The sequence below is a fragment of the Geotrypetes seraphini genome, chromosome 2, assembly GCF_902459505.1.
Source record: "Geotrypetes seraphini chromosome 2, aGeoSer1.1, whole genome shotgun sequence".
Taxonomy (NCBI): domain Eukaryota; kingdom Metazoa; phylum Chordata; class Amphibia; order Gymnophiona; family Dermophiidae; genus Geotrypetes; species Geotrypetes seraphini.
The window spans coordinates 435,444,165-435,453,574 of NC_047085.1; the positions used below are offsets into that span (position 1 = coordinate 435,444,165).

Below are 9,410 nucleotides of genomic sequence, written 5' to 3' on the forward strand. Positions count from 1 at the left end.
CACAACAACAATAAATTTCACAAAGTACTTAAAAAAAAAAAAATCACATTTTTCCATTAAAGCAGTTCTGGAGACATTTGCTTGAACAGTCTTTTTTCCCAGTCCATAAGCAAGCAATATGAAAAAGATTTCCTTAATTATCTACTCAAACATTTTTGCTATTTACTTTCATTGTACCTATACTATTATTCAGTAGAAAAAATGGACTTAACTGTGCAGGAAATGAATCTCCTCATACACCCACCATATAGTGCAAAAATGTGCAAAGGTCTGTTTTTTTCTTTCGATCACTACATAGCCTAATGCCACACAAGCAGCGCTGTTACAAACATATTCTGAAGGTCAATGCTAAGGTTGACAAAGTTTCCTTCCTTGGACCAGAAGGAGATACTGACAAACCACTGGAAGAGATTCTAAAACAACTACCCAGAAATAACACCCAAAGACCCACTCAGTGTGTGAACCAGTTGAGTGGAGTGGACTAACTGGGGGTGGAAATGGGCCCAGAGTTTGCTCAGCAGAATTTCCCAGACTACCTCTTCCTCTCAACACACTGACATGCTACCACCACCACCAACACTAGGAACACCTCACCGAGTATGCCAGCAATGCTTATAAACTTTATAAAACACATTATTATATTTTCTTATAAAGCATATATTTTAACTGAACTCAGCCTTGCCATTCACAAAAATAGAAAAGTTCCCATTTCAAGCTGTCTCATGTACACTTTTCAAATCTAACATATTGTAATCACAAAACAGAAAATAAAATTATTTTTTCTACCTTTTGTTCTCTGATCAATATTCAAATCTTGTTGGTCCCAGGCTCTTGTTGTCTTGCTTGCCAGGGTCTCCTTTCTCCGTGCTAACCATCCGTCTGCCATCTCTGTTCTCCCCTTCCGTTTCCCTTCCCTCTCCCGGAGATCTGGCATCTTTCCTTTTTTTTGTCTCCATCCACAGATTCACCTTTTCTCAACTCCCCACCACCCCAGGATCCACCATCTCTCCCTTTCTGTTCCCAACTATCCTCCTATCCAGTATCTCTATCCCCCCTCCACACCATCCCCTGTTTCCAAGTTCTCTCCCTTTCTGTTCCTTCCCTCCCTAAATCCCATTATGCACCATCTCTCTCCCACTCCTCTGTTTTTAGACCCATTATTTCTAACCCCCAAAGTCTGGCATATGCATGTATCTTTGAACCCCCCCTTCCCTCTCTCCCTCCGTGTACTTTTACACCAAGACCCCCCCCCCCCCGAAGGTCTGTCCCCCCTCCGAAGGGCTACACCCCACCCCTGAAGACCTGCACCCCCCGAAGGACTTTACCTCCCACCCGAAGGTCTGTCCCCCTCTGAAGGCCTAAACCCCACCCCTGAAGGACTGCACCCCCCCCGAAGGCCTGCACTCCCTTGAAGGTCTGCACCCCCCCGAAGGCCTGTCCCCCCCCTTGAAGGCCTGTCCCACCCCCTTGTAGGCCTGTCCCCCCTTTAAGGCCTGCCTGCCTGCCTTTCCCCCCCTTGAAGGCCTGTCTCCCCCTTGAAGGCCTGCACCCCCCTTGAAGGCCTGCACCCCCCCTTGTAGGCCTGTCCCCCCCCCCTTGTAGGCCTGTCCCCCCCTTGAAGGCCTGCCTGCCTTTCCCCCCTTGAAGGCCTGCCCCCCCCTTGAAGGCCTGCACCCCCCCTTGAAGGCCTGCACCCCCCCTTGTAGGCCTGTCCCCCCCCCCCCTTGTAGGCCTGTCCCCCCCCTTGAAGGCCTGCCTGCCTTTCCCCCCTTGAAGGCCTGCACCCCCCTTGAAGGCCTGCACCCCCCCTTGAAGGCCTGCACCCCCCCTTGAAGGCCTGCCTGCCTTTCCCCCCTTGAAGGCCTGCACCCCCTTGAAGGTCTGCACCCCCCCAAAGGCCTACACCCCCCCCCCTTGTAGGCCTGTCCCCCCCCTGAAGGCCTGCCTGCCTTTCCCCCCTTGAAGGCCTGCACCCCCTTGAAGGCCTGCACCCCCCCTTGAAGGCCTGCACCCCCCCTTGAAGGCCTGCCTGCCTTTCCCCCCTTGAGGGCCTGCACCCCCCTTGAAGGCCTGCACCCCCCCTTGAAGGCCTGCACCCCCCCTTGTAGGCCTGCCCCCCCCCCCCTTGTAGGCCTGTCCCCCCCCTTGAAGGCCTGCCTGCCTTTCCCCCCTTGAAGGCCTGCACCCCCCTTGAAGGCCTGCACCCCCCCTTGAAGGCCTGCACCCCCCCTTGAAGGCCTGCCTGCCTTTCCCCCCTTGAAGGCCTGCACCCCCTTGAAGGTCTGCACCCCCCCAAAGGCCTACACCCCCCCCCCGAAGGTCTGCACCCCCCTGAAGGCCTGCCTGCCCCCCTTGAAGGCCTGCACCCCTTGAATGTCTGCACCCCCCCCCGAAGGCCTGTCCCCCCTTGAAGGCCTGCCTGCCTGCCTGTCACCCCCTCCCCCTTGAAAGCCTGCTTGCCTGCCCGCCCGCCCCACCCTGAAGGCCTGATGCCCCGACCCACCCCGAAGGACCGCTCGCCCCCCTGGCCTCCCCGCACCACCTATGAACAGCCGCAGCAGGATCGCGAAGTCAGCGTCGGGTACCAGCCCTAAGGGGGTGTTCCCGGCCTTGCCGTTCAGTCCCCCGCCACCCCCGAAGGACCGCTCGCCCCCCTGGCCTCCCCGCACCACCTATGAACAGCCGCAGCAGGATCGCGAAGTCAGCGTCAGCGATCCCTGCTGCTTCCTGCGCCACGGTCCCGCCCCTCCTCTGACGTCAGAGGAGGGGCGGGATCGCGTCGTAGGAAGCAGCGCAGGGATGCTGACGCTGACTTCGCGATCCTGCTGCGGCTGTTCATAGGTGGTGCGGGGAGGCCAGGGGGGCGAGCGGTCCTTCGGGGGTGGCGGGGGACTGAACGGCAAGGCCGGGAACACCCCCTTAGGGCTGGTACCCGGGGCGGCCCGCCCCCCCCCCCCCCCCCCCTAGGTACGCCACTGGGTGAAGTTAAAGACATTTCTCTTCCTTGATGCTTTTGCAACTTAAACTGTCCTTTTAAGGACGACCTAGATTCAAGAAAGGTTTTACCTTCTGTTCCCCCTTCCTTTGTCATTCTTTCCCTTATGTGTTCTCTTTCTGTCTATCAATTGTAGTTCTAACCCATCTTTCCTTTTGTTCCCGTTCGTCAATGTCTTTAAATATTGTCATTTCCCCTAGTCTGTTTCTGTTTAAATTGTATTTTAATTTGGTGCATTATTTTGATGTTTTTGTACACCACCTAGAAGGCTCGTTTGGGCGGTATAAGAAATTTTAAATAAACTTGAAACTTGATGGGATTGAGAATCAGGCATTTGGCTACACTCTGGATTTCATCTTGCTAAGTAATTTTAATTCAAGTATCAAGGACTCTCAATAAACAGAATGACCTGAATGCATTGTGGATTTCAGTGGCATATGGTGAGGGCTTTCAGGGTATTCAGTGAATCCCCAGCTCTACAACCCTGCTGGGGGGTTTTGTTGTTTACCTTTTGCTTCATCCAATTTGATTTGTTGCTCATCCAGTTTGATTTGCTGCTCAACCAGTCAAACTGCATCAAACAAAAAGTAAACAAAAAATAGAAAAGCAGGTCTCAGGCTGGGGATTCTCCAAAATCCCCTGAAGGCCCTGACAGTACTGATCTGAATTTGATTGGCTGAGCAGCATCTGTCTGTTGCCTGCTCAAGCAATATAATTCAGAGCAGTGCTCTCAGGGCCTTTAAGGAGAGGGGGAAATCCCCTGAAGGTCCTGACCGCACACCACTGGTGAATTTTGAGAGCTTATGTTTACCTGAGGCAAGGAGGAATGTGCCAAGAGCTGGAAGAGATATTGCCACTGACCCTACATGAGTAGGATTATTGTTTTGTTCTATATTACATTTCACTGTTTAGCATGGTTGTTAAGAGAGTATGTTTGCGATATATGAGGAACAGTGCAAGGGGGGTAGGGATGTGAGGGAGATAGAGGGATGGAGACGAAGGGGATGGGGCGGCCCCTCAGGCTTGTTGTTGGGGGCTGCAAACTCTCCTATAATGTTGGCATGTGGATTTCTTGTATAGTTGCTGGTCATTTGTATTATTTTCTGTTTGGTATGAGGTGTGTAAAATAGAGAGATTGTGTGTAGGGAGGGTGCAAGTTATGTATGAGTTGGTTATGGGGGTTAGGTAAGGAAAATCAGTTAGCATAGGTGAGACAGGGTGCAGCGAGGGTAAGATGTTGAGGATAGTATGTGGGTAGGTGTGGGTTTTTAGTTTTAGGGGGTTAGGTGTGGGGGTTGATGTGAGGGGAAGGGGATAGGGACAGGATGGAGGTACTTGGGTAAGGAGAAGATTTTTATATGAAAACAAAGGTGCAAGTAAAACAGGCTGGGGGAGCTATGGTTCTAAAATTAAGATGGACATGCACAGAAAATTTGTTTTTTGCTGGTTTTCATAGTGGGAGAGTTCTATCAAATGTTTGTTTGGTATGGCAATATTTAGCAAAAGTGATAGGAGGGGATATTCGCTGGGAGACTCTGAGTCAATAATCTTGGATGGGTGTATTTAATTATTTAATCAAAATAATTTCCCAGCTTAAAAAGGTTTCTCTCAGTATTTGAGGCATTGCCACACCAGTGAAAAGGAACAGGTACACTTCTCCCTCCGTATTCGCTGTGATAGGGGATTATCAGACCCGTGAATGTAGAAAAACCGCGAATAACTTTTTCATATGTTATTCGCTGTTTTCTATTAAAAACTATCGTGAATATGGTGAAACCACAAATAACATGGTAGGAGACCTGACCTGTTCCTGAAAGAGAGGCAAAACACGGTGAAGAAAGTGCTGGGAATCAGCTATTTTCTCTGTAAACGCTTGGAATCAGCGATTTCTCTATGCAAGCTGATGTAATTTTGGGGGAGGAGCCAGCAAGCTAAAAACCGTGAATAATCGAAACTGTGATTGCTGAAAACGCAAATATGGAGGGAGAAGTGTAATTTTATTATTTGAAGAGACAGAACCCATATTTAGCTCTACTACAGGAAACACATTTAATACAGGTTGAATATGCTAAATTATGCCAGAATTGAGTGGATCAGGTACTCTCTACTTCTTACACTTCTTATAGTAGGGGAGACTGCTTTTTGATTCATTGATCTCTACTACTTGGAATAGTCCACACAGAGGTGGATGAGATAGGACAGTGTGTGACTTTATATTGCCAGTTTGGGACTGTAGAGTTGTTATTGTGAGTATTTAGAGTCCTAGTGATGACCAGGAAGATTTCTGTAAAAGCCTCTACCATATATTGGAGCAGAATTCTGCCCCCCGCCCCCCCACCATCACACATACACACACACACACACACACACACACACAACACACATACCTTACTTTTGGGGAGGACTGAAATACATGCAAAACTCCTAGCTTAGATTGTTCCAGAAGTTGAGGTGGTGGTCAGGAAGATCTCCAGATGTTAACAGTGATGATAGAGGGGCTGAGAATGACAGATGTCTGAAGGAACTCACACCCTTGATACCTTTTTATGCTCCCCACCACAGCACATTCATCAGTCACATAGACTATCTTTGTATGCAGTTCATACTGGTGGACAGTGATATTTTGTCATGCTTTATACTTGACAACCATCTGGTAGCCCTTGAAAATATGAATTGAAGAACTCTTGTGATAGCGCAAAGAGTTTGAATTGCTCATTGTTGAGGTGGAATATATTTGTCCTTATGATTAGAAGACTATTTGAGAATTTCAGCAGTTTCACAACCCTGCAGAAATATGATTCAATGTTCAGATGAAAGACATAGATGGTAAATTCTCAGAGGCTCCCACCTCTATGTGGAGAATGAAGAGAAAAATGCAGATGTGCTTAACAAATACTTCGGTTCTGATAAAAGTACATATGAAAATGACAGGTCATCCAAGTGCTGATAATCGAAACGGGTTTTAGACATATCTAGAGGCATCTTAGGCCTTTTGACTGCCGCTATGTGTCCAGAGTGAAAAGGGGCACTTTTCAAGGAGTGGTGAGGATGGGATTTGGGTGGCCCAAGGGCCGACCTAGACTTAGCCATTCTGCAGCGATAATCGAAAGTTTGACGAGACTGCCTAGAATGGAACTTATACATTGTGACTTAGGCAATCTAAAAACAGGTATAAGTGCCCAGAAGGTATCCAAAGTGACCAGATAACCACTGCAGGGACAAAGTACAGACCGCCACACACTCCCCCAGTGATAACTGAACCCCCCACACCACCATAAAAATCGGAATAAAAACATACATACTTGCCCCCAGAACATCAGTACCAGGCATAGGAAAGCCTAGTAGAGCTGCACAGAGGTGGCTTAAGTATTCTGGGGGGGGGGGGGGCTAGTGAACCATAGAGAGGAGGACCCAGGCCCATAAGCCACTCTAACCACTGCATTCATGGTGAAAAATGTGAGCCCATGAAAAAAATCGCAAACCCTATTGTACTGCCATATAGGTGGCACCTGCAGTCATAAAGGCTATTGGGATGGTAGACAGGTGGGTATAATAGGTTTTGGGGGGCTCACCATGACCTGCAAAGGAGTTATGGTGAGATGTTTATGTGGTACCCTTTTTATGAAGTTCATAGCATTGCCCTGTAAGGTGCCCCACTACTCTGTTGCCATGCCTGGTTGACCAGTCCATCACTTTGCTGACCCCTCCCACATCCTTATTCTAGGCGTTTTGAACTTGGATGATTTTTTGGACGAGAATGTGGTATAAAGACTTGGTGGTCTGGACAATCAAACGGCTGGTCATATAATTAGACAATTCTCCCCAAAAATATTTTGGACGTATTTTTCGAGAATGGACTTTAGACGTTGCTGACTTAGATACTTTTTTTATTATGCCGCTCCACTTGTACTAAGCCACTGGGCCAGATGGAATTCATCCCAGAATGTTTAGGGAGCTCAGAGAAGTTCTGGGAGGAACTTTTAAATATTTACTTAATAAATCCTTGGAGATTGATGAGGTTCAATAGGACTGGAGAAGAGCGAATATGGTCCCTCTTCACAAAAGTGGAGACAGAGAAGAAGTGGGAAAGTATAGGCCAGTAAGACTTCCTTCAATGTAATATTTATAGCATTGTCTTTTCATAGGGGGTTAGGGTTATTATAGTTTGGTAAGTTTCCTATGTTATGTTAATCAGGTTTTTTATTCTGCCTTTACCTATTCATTTCAAGGTCAGATTACATTACAAGAGGTTCTTTTTTATATAATTTATATTCTGCATATCCTACAATTCTATGCAGATTACAAATGATTCATGTACTCAAGTAATTTTCCCTAACTATTCTGGCACGCTCCCACTCTTATCTAATGTACCTGGGGCAATGGGGATTACTGTAAGTGACTGACCCAGGATCACAAAGAGCAGTGCGGGATTTTAATCACAACCTCAGGGTGCTGAGGCTACACCACACACTCCCAGTTATCCAGGAAGTTACAATGGACAGTTTCACACAGACATTCAATATGGTTACTAGTGGTGGTAGTTCAGTGCAATTATTAATGCAATTAGTAAGTTTCTTATATTGTTTCTGAGCATCATTTTGCAGGGTTTTCAGGGGGGGGGTTTCAAAGTATTTGAAAATTAAAAACTAGTTGTATCTATGTCTAGTAGAGTCACCACACAAACAAAACCCATCTAATTTAAGCAATGTCTAGTAGTGGAAGGAGCGTTTGTTATTCCTGAGGTGATAATCACAATTTGAATATTTGTGGGGTGGCAAGTTGTAAGGCAGGGGGGGGACTTCACTGTTGAGGAATATGGAGTTTGTCATACAGAACTGGAGCTTTAGGGTTTATATTGAGATTCTGGCCAGGTCTGTGGAGAATTCAATCTTCACACTCACGTAGAAGAATTTGTTGAAAGATACTATCAAATATAATGGCAATTTATGAGTACCTGTGGTTGAAACTGGCTTGGAAGGCATCTTTTATATATAGAAGACTGCGGGGTGTTTATTGCTAATTTAAAAGTGGGAGGAAAGGGGTTACAATGAGAATGGATATATAGAAGTCTTGAAATTCTCTATCAATACTAATTTGGAGCAACATGAGTACAAAATCTTGCTCAAGTGGTATTATACTCTTGCACGATTGTGGGGAATCTATGGCACTGGATCAGCTCTATGTTGGAGGGGTTGCACCCAGATAGGAACCTTTTCTCATATTTGGTGGGAATGCCTCAAAGTGCAAGCTTATTGGAGTCAAGTTTCGGTTCTACTGCAAGATATACTGTATGTTGTCTAACCCCTTGATATATGTGTTTTTCTTTTAAAAGGACCGGTATTGGGGCTTCAGGAAGGGGCCCAAAGGCTGGTGGCGCTGGCAGTCACTGCGGCAAGAGTTTATATGGCCACTTATTGGAAGCAAGCTGATATGCCTTCTTTGGACATTTTGCTGACTAAAATAAGACTCTTTACTTGATGACAAACTTGACAGCACTACATAAAGACACTATGGGCTCCTTCCTTATCGAGCCTGGAGGTGCTTACCACCATAATAAGCTATGTCATGCATATTAGCATCCTGTACTCGCACTTAGTAGCTTTCTAAGCATTACTCTCAGTCAGTGGTTTATAGTTGGAAGGGGAGGGTTTTAGCAATTTGCAACAATTATATGTTTGTTTCGGGAGGTTTGTCAAACTGTATTGCTTGATTTGCATATTCTTTTGTATTTGTTATGCTTTGTGAAGCTTTGTTTGCATTTACTATGTTACTATGTAAAATAAAATATTTTTTTTTTAAATTATAATGTGCAGAAATATAGCTTTGACTTGCCTCCTCCACATACCAAACTTGCGCCACCCCCCCCCCCCCCCATTGCCATTCCAAACATTTCTGTCTAGAGATGCCACTGATTAACATGCATTAACAAGCTTACATTAATGTTAATGCTGGGGGGGGTTAATTAATAGGTTTAGGAAAAGGATGTGGAGTGATCCCTAGAGGAAAAGAGGGATAGGGGAAGTATGATACAGATGTTTAACTACTTGAAGGACATTAATGGACTAGAAAGAAACCCTTTCCAAAGGGATCTACATAAAATTCAAATGAGCTTATGGCACAGTTTTGTATATTAATCAGCTCATTTAAATTTTAACACAAAAATTCATATTTGTAACATAGTAGATAATAACAGATAAAGGCCTAAATTCTTTCTGTGTAGTCAGTAGAAGATGAGGCAGTCCTGAGTCAAGATCAGAAGCACACCAGCAGTAAAACTAGGAAGCTCTGATAAGATTAGATGGGCCATCCTCTGCCTGCAAAAGTCCTTTTCCCCTTGGGTTAGGCCTGCAAATGCTGGAAGCCAGCAGAGCTAGGAAGAAGAAACCAGAAACCAAGCAAAGCTTGATAGGATAAG

The 9,410-nt window shown here is 46.2% G+C and overlaps 1 long non-coding RNA gene across 1 annotated transcript in view; it reads left to right on the plus strand.

The window, feature by feature from the left end:
• Positions 1-8,798, plus strand: part of LOC117354224 — a 96,023-nt gene extending 87,225 nt beyond the window's left edge. The window contains exon 2 of the long non-coding RNA XR_004538142.1: positions 8,328-8,798. This is a non-coding gene — a long non-coding RNA (uncharacterized LOC117354224). The remainder of the gene's footprint in view (positions 1-8,327) is intronic.
• The last annotated feature ends 612 nt before the right edge of the window (positions 8,799-9,410 follow it).